Source organism: Nuphar pumila, chromosome 5 (assembly GCF_984573655.1).
Source record: "Nuphar pumila chromosome 5, dmNupPumi1.hap1.1, whole genome shotgun sequence".
In the NCBI taxonomy this organism is placed as follows: Eukaryota; Viridiplantae; Streptophyta; class Magnoliopsida; order Nymphaeales; family Nymphaeaceae; genus Nuphar; species Nuphar pumila.
In genome coordinates this window covers 104,347,047-104,369,168 of record NC_143253.1, presented here as the reverse complement: position 1 = coordinate 104,369,168, position 22,122 = coordinate 104,347,047, and positions in this window count along the sequence as shown.

Genomic DNA, 22,122 nt, shown 5'->3' with positions numbered 1-22,122 from the left:
GCTGCTTCTACCTTCCCTTCATCTGCACGCACTGCAACTAGGAATGTCTGCTCCCCATGCTTGACACCCTTCTTCAGTTGCATTGCTGATAACACTGAAGACTTGCCTTTCTGCGTAAGGCACTGCACTGTGTGGGACATGTCCGATCCCATGATCGTCAACGTGTTAAACTTTGGCAGCATCATCACATTCTGGCTTCGCAGAAACTCCATACCCAGAATCACCTTGAAATCGTCCAGGGGCACCACAGAGAAATTGGCTTTGCCGACCCAACTCCCCACTTGAGTAGCCACATCTCTTGCTTCACCAAGAATGGGCTTGGCCTCAGAGTTTACTGTTTTGATAGTCCTCTGCTTTGGCCCAGTTTTCAAGCCCAACCGCTCTGCCTCTTCCCGCGAGACAAAGTTGTGTGTGGCCCCGGAGTCTACCATTGCCGAAGTAGACTTTCCATTCATGATGACTTCTACGTACATAAGTTCCTTACTGACCTGCATGTTCTTAGCTGCGCAACTTCTAGCTGCGTTAATCGATCGCATGGCGCCCATCCTCGGTTGCATGGTCTCAGTGTCACTGCCTTCAGTATCGCTGCATTCTTCCTGTGCAGCATTGGCTTGCCCGTCGTCCTTTACAAGGCGCTTTGGGCATTGCCGGGCGATGTCTATCACCACAGAACCAACATGTCACAACCGCACCCTTGTTGTTGTTGTTATGCTTCGTGTAGTTCTGTTTCTTTTCGGGTTGATGGCGTGTCGACGCCTCACCTTTATCGTTGCGCTGCTCATCCTTCTTGCCTCCGTGGTCAGGCTTCTTCCCAACTTTGGTTGATGGGGTGAAAGGTTTGCGCTGAGTATCAACTAAGCGCTCCGCCGCCACATATGCATCCTCCAAAATACGGGGGTTGCTCCTTTCCACTTCGGACTGTGCCCATGGTTGAAGTCCCACAATGAACCAGTTGAGCATGTCGTCTTCTGGCATGTTAGGTATCTCCAGCATAAGCTTCTGGAACGTTCGGACATAGTCTTGCAACGAACCAGTATGTTTGAGTTCACGAACCATCCGGTAAGCCTGTCTCTGCGCATTTCTTGGCATGAAGTAGTTGCGCAACTCTACTTTGAAGTCGTCAAAGGTGTCTATCACACATTGACCCCTCTCCATGTCATTGCGCTTCCGCCTCCACCAAGCGATAGCATCACCATCAAGTAAAGCCGCTGCAGCCTTGATCCTCAGATCTTCAAGGGTCACATTTTGGATATCCAAGTAGTCTTCTACTTGGAACAAGAAGTTCTCAATGGCCTTGCTGTCGCGAGAACCATTGAATTTTGCGGGTCTAGGTACATCAATCCTTGACGATCTCTCACCATTTCCGCCATTCAGGGTCACCGTCCGCTGTAACGTACGGTTTCTCAACTCAAGATCGGCCACTGTAGTCGTCAACGAAGTGACCTGCCCCATTAGTAAGTTCACCTGCTCTTGCAGGCTCGCCACCACATCATTCAATCCATTGAATGAATCACATGCACGTGAAATCGCTTCATCATGCGAAGTCACATCTTCCACCAGCTTATTAACAGTTGCAGCCAACTCTTCTTGGCCCTGAGGTGAACCCATCTCCTCAGCTTCGGCAACTGCCTTGCCTCTGGTGTTGCGCAAGTGTTGATAAGGCGCCACGATGTCTTGCTCACAAATCGCAGCCTGTCGGCGTGTCTGTCGACACCGACTCCGGAGTCCCTTCCCCAGCACGAGAACGGGCTCTGGTACCACTTGTCACGGGCCTATTTCCTTCAATGGGCCAGCGCGGCGCGACGGTCCTTCCTTACCGCCGCAAGCCTACTCGTCAGCTCGCTTGCCGGTCGCGGAAGCTTATGATCAGAGTGCAAGAGAGCAAGAGAGAATAGAGGGAGAGAAGTTGCAATCACAAGAAGCAATCACAACGAGGGTGAACAAAAGAAAGCTCAACGCATTTGATTCATTCACAATTTTGCCCGCAGGCTATTACAGTTCAAGTATACGGGCTGCCCCTTCGGGGTATTAATTCACCTGAACCGGGCAGCTTACATCAGACTCAACAAAAGCAAAACAGACTCTAAGCGCAACTGTACACTGTAAGTCGCAAGGGAACAATAGCAGTGTTGTTGTCTATATAAATGGGAATTCCTTCACAAGTCTCTCCACACAACACACACTAGTGAGCTTTTGTCTAACCCTCTCTAGCTAGTGAGACAAAATGAAGCGTGCGATGGCCCTTTTTGCCCTCTTTGCAGCCATTGCCTTGGTTGTGTACGTTGCAGATGGAGGGAGAACACTGCTTGAAGATGGGGTCCAGAATTACGACCATGGCCACCATGGCTACCATGGTCATGATGGTCATGGCTATGACCATCATGGAAAGCCATAGTGTATGGCAGTTTGTCTCATGCTAGTAATTGGTCCTGAACAAAAAGCATAATTAGAATAAGGAGTATAGAACATGTCACTAGAAGGTTCTAGATGATAGTGCTGTGTTGTGCAAGTTGCATTTATGGGCTGTATCCTCATTGTTCGTGATCTTTGTGCTGTATTTCCTCCTTTGCATATAGCAGGAGATAAATAAATAAAGGTTTCTTTTGTGTTTGGTGGATATGTTTGGGTTTAATACTTTTTCACTTTTGTGGCCTTTTCTTCAATTGCTGGTACCAATCAGCATAATAACTCAAGAATAGTTACTGAATATATATATATATGTGTGTGTGTGTGTGTGTGTGTGTGTAAGATTTTAGAACTTCAATTAAATAGGGATTTAAACTAGGACGATTCAGTACTAGGACGATTCAGTTTGGATCAAGACATAAGTAAGTCCAAGATGCAGCATTTCCTAATAGTACATGGATTGTTGTTAAAAGATCTTGATTGCCATTTGAAGATAAGTCTATTGAAATCCTATCCTTATCTCACAAACTCATGAAATAGGATTCAATGAACCTATCCAGATTCTCAAAATCCTAGAAAACTCTCTGACTTATACCTTCCCTAGATCTTTGGATAGGAAACCCTTAACTATTAAAAAAAAGACCTAGACTTCGGCCAATCAGATCTTGTCATCTCACCTTTAGACAGATATGGATCCTTAAATCCTTGATACGTAGAAATTATACTGAAATCTACTAAAAAACCTATAAATATGGGTTTCGTCACCCCCATACCAGATCTGACATCTGAGATCTAGAAGCACCCCTACCCTAAAAAATCTCTACTCATCTTGATCTAAAACCTTAGCCTAGCTAAGCCTATTTAGCTTAGCTTAGGACCCAGATCCCCTATCTCACCCACTTTGAGAACACGTCTTCGTCGTGTAGGAAAGGGCTTTGTAAGCCAAAGGTGAGATTCAACTTCCTTGTGTTTATTTCATTCATTTATAAGTGTGAAATTTTCTCTAAAATTCACATAGCATTTGTGTTTTGTACTCTTTTCGGGCCTTGGTGGTGGCTCACACCATTGAACTCACTTTTCTTTTTAGGACATGTGTACAAAGCACAATCACTTTGCAAGCTGAAGTCCACATTGATGATTCTGAGATCGTGCTGCGGTTGATCCTTGCTCAGCAAAGGTGGAAAGGCACACAACTAGAAGAGTGGACCCCACAACTCTCTCGCACTTTCATTTCAAATTCAGATATGGTTTTCTGAATCCAAACTTTTTTTAGATAACCTTCTTTTGATTTTAAAAATTTGAGAATCCATAGAATGATTATCACAATGGGGATCACTTGTTTAGGCGTCAAAGTCAATATCTCTGGGATTTTTAGCATTGCCAGCTTAGTCTATTTTTTTCGTTTATTAGATCCTCCTCGGATCCAAAATCCAAGTTTGTTTTATTTTCTATTAGACTCTACCTTGTTGACCGTATCACTCTATCCATAAATTGTATCATCACATTCTGGGATTAGTTAGAAAATGGATGACTCTACAATTCTCATTTTAAGCATGGATTCAGATTCTGCCTCGAAGGCCTTCAAAAATGTGCAAAGATCGAGAAAATAGTCACATGTTTTTGTTTTTGTTTCTTAGATTGTATCTCAACATACACAATAAAAACCTAGTGTTTTTATAGCCATTGAAAGGCTAAGACACATATCTAAAAGTTCTCTATTTTGCGTCATGATTGAAAACCCTCCTAGGGTTGTCGATTCTAGATTATAAAATTGAGACAAAACTCTAGCCTATAGATGATAGTCGTCAGACACTATGTCTTTCGAAAGTCATATCTCTCTAACCGCTTATCGGATCAGGGTGATTCTAGTGGAATAAAAAAGCTTTCTTTCTAGAAACAGCTCTATTATTTTTAATATTTTTTAAATTTTGGTTTTGTTGACTAGAAAATAGCTTAGAAGTATCGAAACAGGTGTCTTGACAAATGTTCTTCTCTTGTTTTAGGTGAGTTGACGGGGCTGCATCTCAACACCCGATGGTCACTTTCTAATGAATAAGGCATCGTTAAAAATATCTTTGAATCTAATCTCTCTATCTTTTTGAGAGTTTTTCAGAATATGTCATTTTCTGAATCCAAAATCTGATATGGACCTTTGATTTCAGGCAAACCCTAGAAACTTCTTCATTTTGGATCAAATTCAGTTTTTGAGTGCTAGAATCCTATGATTTCATTGCCCTAAGCTTCTATTCTTGTAAGAAGACCCACAAAATTTCAGACATTTAAACCAGACTCATTTGTGTTGAATATGAGAAAAAAATGTTCACCTATTCAATTTTGTCTGTGAGTGTGATGAATTTAGGAAAAATATTAAGTTCTGGATTTTTCTTAAGTAGGGTGGCAATTACTATTTTGATTAATAATTGAGAAAAAATAAAAATAATAGTAATAATAATAATAAAAATAACAATTAGGCAACCAGAGAAAAAACCAAAAATTTCCTATAGTAGTGAATTAATAGTTTGATAAAAGTTTAGTACGTAGATGCATTAAGCAGAACTATGATTTTTAAAGCCAAAAATTGAGTATTGAATAATTCAAGTGAGTTTGGATTTGGATTGGATCCAATTGGAGTCAAATTCAATTAGAAGACCCATTATCGAAATTTAATAATTGGGGGTTTCTAAAAGTAATAATAAATAAAATGAATACTTTCAAATAAAATATTATTATTTAGAAAGTAAGTAGTTGGAATGGAACCAACTAAGCCAACCAAGGGGGGGGGGGGTCGGTGATATTGACTAAGAACCTACCTTGGGAGTTGTGTGAGGGGTGAGAACCAAGGTGGCTCCTCACATGGGATCCGAAGGAAGGATCTCTACCTTTTCTAAGAAAAACAAAAATGGTAAGGCATGAACATATAGTAGCCTACAATTTTTGTGAAAAATCACACATGCCTAGAGATTGGCCAAAGTCAATCTAGAGAGACATTTTTTTAGAGAAAGGTTAGACTTCATCTCTCTTCTTGTAAGCTCAACCACACATCCGACCCACTCATAAATTTGGCTTATAAATAGCTCTCAAAAAGTAGAAGAAAGGCATTATTGAGCTCTCTCTCTCTCTCTCCCTCATCTAACATTTTTGAGAATTTTCTCTTCTTTTCACTCAAGTGTAGTGTGGGGTACCTTAGAGGGACTCCATTCTACACAAGTTTGTGGTAGAGGAACAAATTATGGTAGAGTGAAGCAACACTTCAACTAAATATGTAAATTAATCTCTCACTCATTTGTATTTTGAATTTTTCTTAAGCTCTTCTCCTTTTCAATCCATACAAATATGTATTCTTGTAATGCATATGAGTATAAAAAAGGACTTTCATGGATGAAACTATGAATACATATACAAGATGATTTCCCTTATGTTAAGTGCATTTTTAATGCTAATCCATCATCGAAAATGAAGTAGACCAACATTAATGGTGTTTCATCATTTCAACCCATGTTTTATGCTAGAAACGCGGTTCATATGTTGTTCTTGGTTGCTTTTTCAATTTGGAAGCTTTGTTCATGCAATATATATGGTGTGTGATCACTTTTGAAATATATTCACTGTTAAAAACCTCATTTATGCAATATACATGGTATGTTATCATTTTTTAAATATATTCATGGTTAAAAACCTTATTTATGCATTATGCATGATGTATTATCATTTTTGAAATACATTCATGGTTAAAAACCTTATTTATGCATTACATATGGTGTGTTATCATTTTTGAAACACATTTAGAATTAAAAACATTTTTTATGCAATATATATGGCGTGTTATTAGTTTTGAAACACATTCATGGTTAAAAACCTTGTTCATGCAATATCATGTTGTGTTATCATTTTTTGAACACATTCATAGTTAAAAACCTTATTTATGCATTATGTATAGTGTGTTATCATTTTTGAATCACATTCATGGTTAAAAACCTTATTTATATAGTATGCATGGTGTGTTATCATTTTTGGAACATATTCCTAGTTAAAAACCTTATTTATGCAATATTCATAGTGTGTTGTCATTTTTTAAAGACATTCATAGTTAAAAACCTTGTTTATATATTATGCATTGTGTGTCGTCATTTTTTAAGCACATTCATGGTTAGAAACCTTGCTTATGCATTATGTATCATATTTTATCACTTTTGAAAATCATTTATGGTTAGAAACTTGATCTAAGAATGATTCTTTCCTATCTTAGAATTTTAGAAACTCGTTAATAGTTAGATCTTGATTCATAGATGATTTATCATGTTCGAAACCCATAAAAACTTGATTTATCATGTTTCATCATGTTTGAAACTCATTCAAGGTTAGAACTTGTTTCGTAGATGATTTATCACTTTTTGAAACTCATTCATCATTAGAAACTTGATTTATACAAGATTCATACATTTTTTAAACAGATTCATAGAACATTTAAAATGATTTTTATGTTGGGAACAATTGAAACAAAAAAAATACAGCATCAAGGGATTTACCCTTGCTGGCCAGACCGGCTTGAACCGTGTCCACAGTTCAGACCTGGTCTGCACTAGACAAACCTGACTGGGTCTGAACTAGGCATGGTGCAGACTTGGTTAGGCGGCAGTTGTGCCAGACTGGCCTAAATTGAACCATTGTTAAGCCGTGGATATAAACTCATCTGGAGTTAAACCACATAAAACGCAGTCTTGCGTGTTTGCAAGAACTCTTTTACATTTAAAGCCAAATATGAGCTTCAAGTCCAGTATGGTCTTGGAAAGATTTTATTAGAAGATAGATGCACTTAAGCTTGTAGAAAGGATTGATGGCAGTTTACAACTTATGATGAAAGTGGTGAATAATTTAAGCATTCAATTTTAGGAAGAACCATTTGCTTTTGGAGCAGCCTCTGCTGCAGATTTGACTTGCTTCACATTGAAGACTTTGCTCTCACGCAAGATTTGAATAATCACTTTGTTTCAAGAGGGGCGTAGTTACCTTCAACTGCCTAAGATGTGTACCTATCTTTTTGGAAAACATCTTAAACCGTGCTCTTCTAACATGGAGAAATGAGTTCAAGCCGAGGTCAACTCGTATGAGCCCAACCCAAATGACCCAAGCTGGCTCACCTAAATAAAAAACTATTATCTATTAAAGGGTTCATAGTGAGAATGTAACCCCTTACTTGGATACAAGTATACCCCACCACTTAGTTGAGCTAACATGTTTTTTGAACACATATGGTACATAAAATTCTATATAAGCTATTTAAATGGGCCTATACAACCCGAGCCAAGCCAAGACCTATGTTCATGCTCAACTCGATATATATAATAAGAAAGCTCATGCTCGGCTCACCATCCAAACAAACCAAACACTAACGAGCATGTCGAGCCACGAGTTACATTATCGGTTTTGATGTGATGCATAAGTAGAACATGCCTATGTGTGAGTGCATATGCCCATGCATTCATAATAAGATGAGATGCATATGACAAAAATAAATTCATTCATATGCAATTTTATGAAATATCTCTGTGAGCAAGTTTATGCCAAAATGCATATGAGGTAGGATGCATATGAGAAAATGTGTGCATAGATATGTTTGCCACAAAAAATTATATATTATGAATGAATGCCATGAGAACATGATGCATGTATCGATGCGAAAAACATGATATGATGATGTTCCTTGATGATGTCATGAAATGTTGTAGAATACCATGATTGTCATGCAGTATGTTTTTGAATGCTACACAAATTGACCATGAGAATCATACATGAATGAAATGTATAGCATGTTATAGAAATGTACGATGCATTGATGTACATCATGATATTAATTGCAAATATGATTATGTTTTATGCTATGCCATGAGATGATGTATGATAGTCATAAGGCATAAGGCTCGATGAACCTAGTGAACATCATTGACTATGTGTGTGACCTTTTTTGTCATATAAATGAATGTTGCAATGCATAGATGAAAATGCTCTCTTATGATCTCGGGTGGAATGTGAACGCCCAAATTGTGAGAGGAAGTCTCACTTCTCATGCATACATCCACACACTTAAGATTTTTGTTATCGCCTTCACGGGCAAGGTGCTCCTATGGGCTAAAGTTACCAGAGCATGTGAATTGTTGGGTGCAAACCATATTATGACATGTATACTACCCTGAGGGGCGTATTGAGGTTGTTGAGACTATTTGCCTCATGAGGTGAGAGCATGAATTACTAATCACCTTAAGAAAGATAAGACCAGCCCAGTAACCCATTTACAATGTTGGTCCACCTTTGAGAGGGTGAAGTGGTACAACCTCGAGTGACAATGTTGTATATAGGTTTCACCTACATGTCATATTGACTTGAATTCAAGAGCAATGGCATCCTTGGAATCACTCAAAGTTAGGGAGGTTGGTGATATACCTCGATTACTGTAGTAGTAAAGTGATCATGGATATATTTGTATATTTTAGTCATCGTATTTTATGCATGATCCATAAAAACTCATATTAAAAAACTCATTTTTATCTTTAGTTTCAAGAAACCGCATCAAAATTGAAAATATCATAAAATTGCCGATTTCAAAGCCTACTCTACATTTTTTAGAGTTTTAGTTAGTTTAGAACTTTTTCAATTTGTAGTCTAATTAGATTAGGAGTGTATTTAATAATTTTAATTAGTTAAAAAAAACTTCTTTAGAAAAACACATTTTTGAGGAAGACCTGGTTTGAAATTTCTAAAAATTTTGCAGGCTTCCATAGAAAATCATGTTTTAACCTAATATTTAGTATAAATAATACTTTTCAAGCTGCATCCTATATTTTTTCCTTCTGATAAAATGCATGCCTCTTCTCTCTCTTTTCTTCTCTTCCTCCTCCTCTTCGTTCCCAACCGGTTCTCCCTCGATCTCTTCCTTTCTCCCTTTGATTCATCTTGCTTCTAATGTTTTTCTATCACTGGTTCTTTTTTCCTTGGTCAATGGAGGTATGTGCAGCTCAGAGAGAAAGACCACTTCTTCTTCTCAATCTTTTCATCAGAAGCGGATTGTACGGTTTGCTTCTTCTTTATCGTTTCACCGTAGTTTTAGTTTTTTCATCTCATAAATCATATTATCGCATATTATTCCATTTGATCATTGCATATTCATCATATTTAGATTAGATTAGTTTAGTTTCATCATCTGAAAAAATAAAAAGAAAAAAATATATCTCGCTTAGTCTAGATTAGCCGTTTTTCTTGATTATGCATAGAATAGCGTTAGTTTAGCCAAATCAGGATATTTAACATAGAATCTTCTTATATTTTCTTGATTCTTAATTAAGTTTAGGTTAGATTTAGGTTAGAATTAATTTAGATCACGCTTTTAATACTCGGTAGTTTCTAATTATATTTTTTTATTTTATTAACTGGTTTACGTTCTTTTGTAGTTTTCTGAATTTTGAGAGTGCGTCCAGTATGGCGTGTTTAGTTATTTTATTTATTCAAACTCAGTTCTAGGTTATTAGTTACTATTGAATGCATGTTAGTTAAGTTTTCAATTAGTTTTGTTTGTTAGATTAAGTGTTAGAGTAGGAAAAATCGGTGGGAGGTAGGTTAGCATTTTTTTTTTCTATTCTGCCAAATAACATAGTTTAATCTCTGTTGTCCTTTCTTAGTAGACAAATATTTTATTTAGTTCCAGCATATTTTTTTAGATCATTGCCTAGATTAGCATAAAAATAATTTTTTTTAGTTTTGTCGGTTGTCTCTCTTTTGTGTTATTCATTAGCGTTTTAGCATAACTAGTTTGTTTTCATAATGTTTTGTTGTGGTTTAATATTAGTTTACATTAGATATTGAGATTTAGTCTTATTGTGATTCACGTTAGTTACTTCTTTGCCTTGCTTTGTTGAATCTTGCATAGTTTAGATTAAACCAATATAGTCGATTCTAGTTTTTGGTCCTTATTCATTATTAGTCTATTAGTTTAGATCATTTAATTTAGCTATCTATTAAATCTAAAGTTAGATCAGCTAGTTCAGAGTTATTTCAATTTGTTAGTGTAGCCAGCTCGTGATTTCATACCATGCATTTTAATCTTGCATAAAGTAGAAAAATAAAGTAATCGATCTTTGCTTTTCTTCCAATTTAATCATTGTTAATTGTTGATATTCAAAATAGTGAATTAGTTAGTTATTTACCTTAGTTTCAATGTCTTTTTTGATTCTTAGTTAACTTATTTCCTGAATTTTTTAGCTAGACCGTCATTAGTTTGTTATAAATTAGTTTCTTGTTAGTTAGTTTGTTTTGCTATTTTGTCATTTAGTGCTTAGTTTGTTACAAGATAGTTCATAGTTGTTACATATAGTTAGTTTGTTCTTAATAGTTATATTCTTATTTTTATGATTTTTCTTTGAACTAACATTAGATTTTTGTTTAGTTTTGTTATGTTTTGTTTTCGGTTTATGTTTTTGTTTTGTAGGGAAGCGTTTAGACATGCGGTGAGCCCTCAAAAGTACCCTCAAAGAGCCCTCTAAGGTCCTCAAACGGTCCCCTCAAAAGGCCCTTTGAGCTCCTCAGGGATCCCTCAAGAACAAAAAAGGCCAAAGCATTTATTTTAGAATAAAGTATTAGTGGTCTTGATGCAAGGGAAGCACCTAAAGGCATAACAAGGGACTAGAAGCGGAAGCAACTGAAGACCTTTTCTTTTCTTTTAGCTTAGGTTTTATTTTATTTTAATTAAATTCAATTTGGGTTTGTAATAAGGCTCTTAATTATTTTTATTTGTTTAAGCCCTCTGCAGGGGGGTGTACTCTCATTTATTTAATTAATTAATTTTTTTATTTTCAAGGCAATAAAGAGTAGTTTAGCTTTTGTGTGAAATACAAAGTATTTTTTTCATTCCCTGAGATCGACCCTGACTCCACCACTCATGCAAGCCAGTTTTTATTATTTGGTGTCTGGTTTTCACATTGTTTTTACATAAAATATTGTTTTAAAAATCATTTTCATAAAACATATACCATATATATTACAATTTGGTTACCCTTACGAAGATTTCTCTTGGTCATGGATCGTTCACTTGGGTGAGTTTATCTGGTCTATAGGTACTATGGCAAAAATATACCAATAGCATAATAAACATTGTGGTATACTCTATCAGACACGATGACAACTACCTTCATGTACCCAAAGGTGTAATCAAGAGAAACAAAATTATTTTAACATTTCTAACAATCTGACCGTAGTAATTGTCGTATCCATGTTAGATAATTTCAATGATTATGATATCTACTTGATTTCCACGTTGTATCCAATATAACTTGATCATATATTACAATATTTGTGAATAGTTACTTTTCTTATACATCTATACTGCTTACATGACTGTTAAACTATGAAACCATGATATCATGATATGACATCCATGATAGATGTTTTAGTAATATTCATTATACATATGAATGAGGATTTTTTCACCAGCTTGCAAGAGTTTGATCCCATTTCATGAATCGTAGGTGATGATTGAGGAAGTAGTATGGTGTTATAGTGAGGCCGAAAACCATCTTTTTGAATTGCCTTGGCGGTCCTAGGACAAATTTTGGGTGTCTCAATCTATTTGAGATGGTTTTAATTAATTTGGCAAACTTGGATTTCTAGTAGAGAACTAATGTTGTGAAATTTGGAATGAAAAATATTGTTCCTTATTATGTGAGTAGGGATATATCTAGTTTTGATGAAAATTGGGTCCAACCCAGTTAAATTATTTTATTTTTGTAACCCGCCATAATTGTTTAACTTTTTAAATCCAACTATATCTGTTGTGCTATTTCTAAATCTCTTTTAAAAAAAAAAAATTTGGGTTAAATTTTCACATATTCTAAGTTGAGAATTTTAGGGCGTTACAATTCTACTATAAGTTTGTTCGTGTGATGCTTTGAGATATGGAAAACCCTTAGGTAAGGGCTTCTTTTGGATCTGATTCATGATCCCATGATCAATATTCTTCTGAATCATATCCCATTAGAAAAGTAGTATCCCGTGAAAATCAGTTCTTTGTTTCTTAATTTTTTTTTTTTAGTATTTACTTCTTGCTTTATAGCTAGAAACTCTAGGTATAGCTTGTTTTTTTCTTATTTGGCTTTCAGTTTAGGAGATATAACTAGAGATACTTGTTGGTGAATTTGATGACTGTTATCATCGCAAAATTTTTACTTTTTGTGAGTCAAACTGACCTTTGAAAAAGATTTTGAAAATAACTCGCCTCCGTTTTAAAATGCGGGAAAATTCCGAAGAATGGGACTCGCCTGTCGGTACGAGGTTCAACCGTTCCTGGCGCCTGTACCAGGGGTAATTGAACCAAGGATCAATTGTGTGCTTAACCTTGCTCAACTTGTCTAAATCATATTCTATTTCCTAAATGCACAAAGAATCAGGCATGTGCTATGAATTTCTGAAAATGCACTTTTGAAAACATGATGTTTGCTTTGAGATTTGAAATACTTGGAGAATTCTTGGAAAAGATATCACTTGAAAATTGTGAATCATGATTGAGATACTGTATTTGAGAAAGTGAAAATCGATTTCTGAAGAAATATAAGGATTTTGTGAAAATCGATTCTTAGAAATGTGAAATAACTTTGGAGAACTTGATTTCTTTGAATTCAAACTTTGAAATTGAAAATATAACTTAGAAAATCGAATTTGGAACTTGGGAAATACTTGAAATATCATTGGCAAATCCATATTTTGAGAAAATCGATTTTTGAATAAGACTTAGAAAAATTTGAGAAAACTGATTTCCTTGAATTGAAATTGAAATTTGTAAATGCATAAATTGAATGAATATGGATTTGAAAGACTTGATTTTGAGGAATTGAGGAAATCCTTTTTGTATTTTTGAGAAATGCAGTGCATTTTGAAGTTAGCCTAAGAGTGTAGGTTGAATGTGGCTAATACGGAGATTACAAATCTGGGTATCATTTGTATTCTGACTATAGCCATAAATACAAATTCCACCAAGTTTGTCAACTCCATAAGAGCTAGTGCATGTGCCATTCGTGTAGACCATAGTGAATTTATGAAAATGTGCATGAATGATACATTCATCAAACATTTAATATTTGCAGAATTAAACTATATGCAATGCAATCCTAGTCTAAGCTGAAATTTAAATTCTTATTCCAAATTTAATTTAATTTACATCACTATTGAATTTAAATAACTGAAAATAAAGTCTTCAATGTCCCTGCAAAACTAGAAAAACTGGTTAATAAAAATATGTTGGCTTTTCTAGGTTTATCCAGTAATATCTAGAAATTATTGGATTTTGCTAGATATAAGCCTTTTCCATGATTCCCTTAAATAAAAATTGATAAAATATGAAATAAGATTGAATAAATATGAAAATGGAATTTGAAATTTCGAAATTGGGGTCAAAATGACCAAAATACCCCTGATAGCAAGACTATGGCCTTGAAATCAGGGTTTTCAGAAAGATATTTTGTAAAATGCAAGTTTTGAAATACAAATAATGATAAATTAACTCAAATATGATATGAAATGATTAAAAATATGGAAATTAGGGTTTAAAATTTTGAAATTGAGGTCAAATGACCAAATTGTCCCCGATAGCAAGACTATGGCCTTGAAATCAGGGTTTTCTGAAATAGATTTTGGTAAAAACTTGGGATTTATGATTGAAATAAACATAAGATCAAACATGAAACACCCTAATATGATTATAAACATGAAAAAACCCTAAAAACACACACTTATGCACAAAAATCAAGAAATATCACAAAAATTGTGATTTTGGCAGTGTTTTGGATCTTTCAGGGACCCTATTTTGCAATTTTATTAATTCAGACATCAAATGAATTCTAAATTTCATAAAAATTGGCACAGACACTTATTATAACCCTAAAATCAGGTTGGAATTGAAAAAATAATCTTTTGACATTATTTTAATCCGAAAATTGCATTTACAACCTAAAATAAGCTATTTTTAACCTAGGTCACTAACCAGTTTCAGAGTTAGACCCGAATCAGGGATCAATTCTCTATTAAAACTTATGAATTTTTACAGAGATAAACTAGGAAGAAAAATAGAGATTTCATAATTTACAGATTGTAAAAAGCATCTTCGGTTAGGGAGAAACCCTTCCGGCAATCTGAACTAGAATCTAACAAACCTAACAAGTGTTAAAACAACTACTTCAGATTGAAAATACAGACATAAATAGAAAACTTAATCAAAATTTTTTGAAATTTTAACAGTAAATAGTAGACAAAACAATAATAATACTCACTTTTTAAAGATCATGAATCAAATCTGTGGTTTGGGATTTATGAACAACACAAGTCTGATTAAGGTTTTGGTAAAGCCTAACGAGTTTTAAATTTAAAATCACACTTTCTGTTAGAGTAAAAATACTAAACAGATATCAAAAAATCTCAAAATTTCACAGTAGATAGATCTAATCAATATGAATCCATGGCACTTTACAGATCTCAAATCGGATATAGGATGAGAAAAATATCATCACAGCAAGTTACCTTCCTGATTTTAACAACGATTTTAAAGCTTTAAAAACCCGATTTGATGTCTGATTTTTCTGACAGGGTTCCCGAATCCCAAAAACTCTGATTTTTTTACAGTAGTTTATTTACATATGCATGTATCACATATAAAACAATCAGCAATTAACAGTGAATATTTCAATCCGAAACAGCATGCTCTTTTCTGTTCTAAACTAAAAACACACAGAAATCTAAGAAACTTAGGAAATCATGCATTAACTAATGAAAAACAATAAAATAAACACTAAAACAGTAAAATAAAAATTATTTCTATGCTGGAAAACGTGTAATAAACATGAATAAAAAAATAAATAAATAAAATACAGAGAATCAATGGCTGGAATTTGATGTTACCTTTAAAAGCATGGATTTAACCCATTAAAAGGGTAAATCACATATTTTATCGGTTAATAATATAAAAAATAATGCAATAAACGATTCTAATGGATTAGAATCATGAAAAACAGTATGAAATAGAGTTAGATCATCTTCTTGAATTGATTTTGGGGTTCTTGGATGAAATCCATGGTTAAATCCATGAACATAAGAGTTTTCATGGTGAAATCTATTGAAAAATCATAAAAAACTAATAAAATAATAATAAAGTAATATTAAATAACTCACCTTGGGGATGCAGATGCAATGGAATAAGGTGGAGGTTCTGGAGAGGAGAGAGAAGCCATGAAAATTTGAGAGAAAAAGAGCTCTCTTTGACCCCCTTTAGGTCCCCTATTTATAACTTTTTTTTTTATTTGTTTAGGAAGAGTTTTGATTTTTTTGGACTCATTTTAATTGTTTTTGATAAACCACATGGGGAGAACGATTTTTTTAGAGAATTCTAACCTAAATGGACTCTAATTAATCCCTAATTAACACCTAATTAAACCCTAGAAAGTCCAAATGTGGCACCACCTAGTATGGACCCACATTTGGTTTTAAAAACTTGAATTTAAAACCTTTAAAAACCAATGGTTTAAAACTTAAATAAAATGGATTTTCAAAATTGATTTTGACTCCTCCAAACCCCTAACCTAACTAGGACAATGACTAACCCTAGTCTAACCTTGACTTCTTCAAATGTGGCGCCACCCCGAGTGGGGCCCACTTGAATTTTCAAAAATGATTTTAAAACTTGAAAATGAGAGGTTTTTCAAAAGAGATTCAAAAGTAAACTTGAAATTCAAAGTTTTGAAATGACATAGAGTTCCAACTGAGTTAGAACTCCTCTGGATGTGGCGCCAACTGAGTGGGCCCACATCAATTTTTTGAAATCTTTGAAACAACACTAAAAATAGCTTTGAAAAGGGGTTAAAATCAATAGTTGAAATTCAAGATTTTTGAAAACAGAGTCTCAAGCGAACTGGAACTCCGGGTTAGAGTCCTGAACTCTTAGAACTCTGAGATTTTGGATTTTAAAAGCCAAGTGAAAGAATTTTTAAAAGAATTTATCAGAAAATGGTGAAATGAGTCAGAAAATACTGTCAGGGTTAGACTCCTAAATCAATCAGAACTCTGAAATAGAGTCCTGGATCAACTGGACTCTACAAAATGACCTAATTTTTTAAAATAAATGGAAATAAATGAAAATAGAAGTAAAAACAGACTCCTGACTGGATTAGGACTCTGGGACAGAGTCCTGATCGGACTGAAACTCTAGATTTTTTTGGTATTTTCTGAAAAACAGTTGAAATAACTTGTTAAAACAGTGAAAGCACTAACAAATATTGAAATAAAATAGAGTTCTGATTCAACTGAGACTCTGGGGACAGAGTCCTAATTGATCTAGGACTCGCCAATTTTTGGATTTTCTGAGAAAACAAATGAGAGAATTTAAAAAAAAAAACAGTTAGAAACAGGATGAAATTGAAGTTTTGGTTCAGAGTCCTGATCTGATTAGGACTCTGAGAAAGAGACCTGATTCAATCAGAACTCTAAGAATTTTGGTTTTCTGGTAAGCAAAATGATGAATTTTAAGCAAAGCTTTTGAAAACCAGTGAAAATGAAGTATAAAAAACCAATTTTGGATAGAATCCTACTTCGATCAGGACTCTGGGGTAGAGTCCTGATTTGATCAGGACTCTGAGATAAAATCTCAGAATTTTGAAATTCTTTGATAAAAGTGTAATAATTTTGGTAGATTGAAAGATTTCTGAAAGATTTTCTTAAAATTGAAATCAGGATCAGAGTCCTGATCCAACTAGGACTCTCTGAACAGAGTCCTGTTTTGACTAAAACTCTGAGTTTCTGACTCTTTTTGAAAGATTTTGAAAGATTTTATTGAAAATAGATAAAATAGCTGTAAAAGATTAGAGTTCTAATCTGATTAAAACTCTGAAGAAGAGTCCTGATCCAACTAGACTCTTGAAAAAGAGTCCTGATCCAACTAGGACTCTAAGATTTTGGCCAAAACAGAAGATTTTGAAAGGTTTTCTTCAAAGACATGTAAAAAGGTAGTGAAAATTAGAGTTTTGATCCGACTAGGACTCTGGAAAAAGAGTCCTGATCCAACTAGGACTCTAAGATTTTGGCCAAAATGGAGGAAATGGACAAGGGATAGGACCATAACTGGTTCAAAATCAGAATGATGTTTTAAAAAGGTTCAAAAAGATTCAAACTGATGAAAATACAGAGTCCTGATCCAACTAGGACTCTAAATATTTTGAGATTTTTGATAAATGAAAGAATCCAGAAGCGACACCACCTAAATGGGCCTCATATGAGAATTGAAATCAATTGAAATTGAGTTTGAAATGAATCCAGATTGTTTTCTGAGAAAATATTTCAAAATATAAGGTCCTGGGGGTTGGCAAATGACATAATGTTGATTAAAAACCCAGGTTTTTTAAAATTAATTTTGAAAGCGAAGTTTTAAAAAACCCAAATCTGAATTAAATATTTTGAAAATGAGAGTGCTGGATCTCGAAAATGAGATGTAATGATATGTAATGCCATGCAATGCGATGAAATGGTATGCTGAATTCATGCAGTGATATGCAATGACACATGAAATAGATGAATACTGAATGAGGAGGAAAATTTGGGGTGTTTACAATGACAAAGATTTCTTACAGAAAAAATTGATAGCCTCGTACAAGTTAGATTCACATTGTGTGTGAGACATTGCTTGCATCATCTTTATTATCGCTTGATTTGTCCTTATTTTTTAGGACTTTGATTATAGAGTGACACTCTTTTCTAGCTTAGATTTTGCAAAAAGCTCCATCATGTCCTACATTTTTGGATCTCCAGCTTCCCCACTAGTACTAGAAACCATCAGTTTGAGTATATTGGTTGTAGACCAAGGAGGTCAAGTACTCACTTGCACGTACGAGGAGACATAGCTCAAGTATATAGTGAAAGGTTTGGCAATTAAGAACCCCTATGTATTAATACTCATTTAAGAGATCTATGGAGCATTGGAGGAAACCTAGGAACTTGGTTTTTGAAAATTTGATTTGTGTGTTGTGTGGACTCTTGTTTGTGAAAAGATACTAGGAAAATGGTTCAGAAGAAGGATTCCCATATGAATCTCCTTAAGAACCCAAGTTTATCTAATCAACGGCAGGGTTCCAAGAACACTAACATAAATGTACAACTTAAGTCAATAGCACAAGATTCACCAAGAAACCTCGAGAAGAAACCTAGAGGTATTAGGGAGTTGGGAGCTTTATTGAGAAAAATCTCACATCAAGAACCGTATTAAGGAATCCCATGCCATTACTCTCATTATAAACAATTTTAACCAGCCACTAAAAGAACTCCTAGCTAACAAAAAATATGAGACATTTGTAGAACTTATAGATGTAGTCAGCTGGATGAAATCAAATCCTACGTGAGGGATGCATGATGGTCTACTGGTTAAAACTAAGAACCATCAATATTTGGGGGTCAAGATGACAAACTCCAAAAAAATAAGTCAATATTGTTAACCTTGAAAAAGGCAAAAAACAATATGGACCTTCGCAGACCCAAAACCAAAACCAAAAGAAGAACTAGAGACAATATAGACCACAAGGGGATCACAAGCAGGGACTCCCTAGTTTTGATTGGAATCCCAACTGAATACAGGATCATAAGTTCACCTGATTCCCATAGTCTCTGATAGATGTATAGAATCATTATTGCAGGCTCATATGATCAGGTTGCCAAAGGTTCCTTACCCTGCCCTAGTTAAGAAAAATGACCCTACCAAGTTTTGCAAATTTCATCGAACGGTGGAGAATGACACCAAAAAGTGTATTACTCTTTGGCACATTATCCAAGATTTCTTAGATAAAGGAGACCTTAAGCTCACAGGAGATGAAGGAAAACCAACAAGAAACAAGAATCTGGGTATCTATATTGATTTGTTCCCTAGTCATGAACATGCAAACAATCTAGAGGCTGTTGAATCTCCCGATCACATGGAACAACCACAACAGTCTTTATACCACAGGCAATCTAGTATCATGTAATTCCTCAAGTCAATGTAAGCCAGAAGGACAAAAATCAGTTCTAAACCACTCCAAAATGGATTGCCATATCATTTGTTAAGGTGGGAATGATAGTGTAGAAAAACATGCAAACCAGCTAGAGGCTAATGTTATGCACCTAGATCAATCTGGATCCGGCCTCATCTAGAGGGATCGACCACATCACATGATCAAGAAAAATCTACCATCCAGAGTATCTACATAAGGGTGTTTCACTTCTTTCCTACCAGATGGGATCCCGTGCACAGCCCACACTTGAAGAACAGTTCTGGCTGCCCCTACTGGGGTAGACCTTGCAAAGAAAGGGCAATATGACATTAATGGTCATTTGCCCAAGCTCACAACTCCTATCTATATACTAGAACTGATCAGGGTGTCAATCAAGCAAAAAAAAAAACACTTGAAGACATTCTGAACAAATTTTAAGATTCGTTTATCCGTGAAAAATCGAAGCAGGTTATATGTCCCCCCCCCCCCCCCCGAACACGGCATCTCATGCTCGGGGGTCCCAAAAAGCACCACGTATTTAAACCTGTGTGTCTCGTGTCCACATGTTTGTCAGCATTAATTAGCATTGGAGTTTAATGCGATTGCAAAGACTTAAGTACCCTCTTCTCCATTGGTGCCAAAAAAAATAATGATTCGAGAAAACGAGTGATTGTAAAGACTTAAGTGCCCCGAAGATGATTATTTAAGACCGAGTTTTTGCACTGCAGGATTATCGGAGAAAGAAATCTCTCCTGGAGGAGGCCATGAACATCAACCCTCTCACTCTCTCTCTCCCTTCTCTTTCTGCTTCTGTGCACATCCAGCAGAAGATCCTACATTGCTCCATCAAACACCGACTGACCTGCACATTGACAGTTGTGGAGCCTGGTTTAGAGTTTTTACCCTTACAGAAGGAGGGTTTGGGGGCTCCTCCCAGCGTGGGTAGCATCATTCAACTAAATGAGTTGTGGATCACGATTCAGAGTTTTTACCCTTACAGGAGAGGAGTCTCGGGGCTCCTCCCAGCATGGGTAGCATCATTCAACTTGAAGAGTTGTAGAGCCTGATTCAGAGTTTTTACCCTTACAGAAGGGGGGTCTGAGGGCTCCTCCTAGTGTGGGTAGCATCATTCAACTTGATGAGTTGTGGAGCTTGATTCAGAGTTTTTGCCCTTATAGGAGGAGGGTTTGGGGGCTCCTCCCAGCGTGGATAGCATCGTTCAACTTGATTTGTTGTGGACCCTGATTTAGAGTTTTTGCCCTTACAGGAGGGGGGTTTGGGGGCTCCTCCCAGCGTGGGTAGCATCGTTCAACTTGATTCATTGTGGAGCCTGATTTAGAGTTTTTGCCCTTACAGGAGGGGGGTTTGGGGGCTCCTCCCAGCGTGGGTAACATCGTTCAACTTGATTCGTTGTGAAGCCTGATTTAGAGTTTTTGCCCTTACAGGAAGGGGGTTCGGGGGCTCCCCTCCGGCGCTGGTCCCGCTGCATGGTCAGCGGGCGAGGGTCAAGGGGGCCGCCTCTAGCGGGGGGCTCAGGGGGCAGCGCCCCCCGGACCAAATTTTTTTGGGGCCTTGTATGATTTTTTTATTTTCTTTCCTTTTTTTAACTGTCAAAAAAGTGCAATAAAGCATTTTGTTTAATCGTGGGGCTCATGTTTCCTTCGGTTGTTTCTTGCTCGAGGTTTTTGTAACACCCCTTCCCACGATTTTTCTATTTTTTTTGTTTCTTTCCCACGATTTTTTCAATGACTCCCCCCACAGCGATTTATAGTATTGTTCGATCTTCCAACAACAAGTTGTAGTATTGTCGGGCCTTCCTACAACAATTTATAGTGTTTTTGTGTCTCCAACAAGCCTTTCCTATAGTGATTTGTAGTATTTTTGGGTCACCAACGAGCCCCACATGATTTATAGTGTTATCCGACCTTTCAACAGCGATTTGTAGTGTTTTTCGCAAATCATTATAGCGATTTATAGTGTTTTTGGGTCTCTAACGATCCCCAAAGCGATTTATAGTGTTGTTGGATCTCACTATAGTGATTTGTAGTATCTTCTGCAAATCACTATAGCGATTTGTAGTGTTATTCAGTAAGCAAATCGCTACCTGAATTAGAACCAACTTATCAGGGTCATATCTCTCTAACAGAAGGTCATATTCCAAATCCGTAAAAAGTGGAGTCTTCGTTATTAAGTCTAGTTTATTCCTGTAAATTTTTAGTAATTTCTATTGTCATTTCATTCCCTATTTTAACTAAAAACCAGATTCCTATTATTCTGTGTTATTTGAGTTACACAACACTACAAAAGTGTAGGCACTGGGAATATACATGGAAGTACACTTGACTATGTTCCGGTAGAAGGAATGCAGTTTAATAATGAGAAAGTTGCATATAAATTTTATAATGATTATGACTTAAAAGTTGGCTTCAATGTGAGAAGGTTTTCTTGTTCAAAAAATGCACAGGGTGTCATAGTGAGAAAGACATATGTTTGTTCCAAGCAAGGTTGGAAGAAATCAATGGGAAATCCAACAAGGAGCATGCTAGAATCAAGATGTGGATGTCAAGTGAGAATGGTGTTGTGCAACTCAAATAACACAGAATAATAGGGGTCTCATTTTTAGTTAAAATGATGAATGAAATGACAATAGAAATCGCTGAAAATTTACAAAAATAAACTA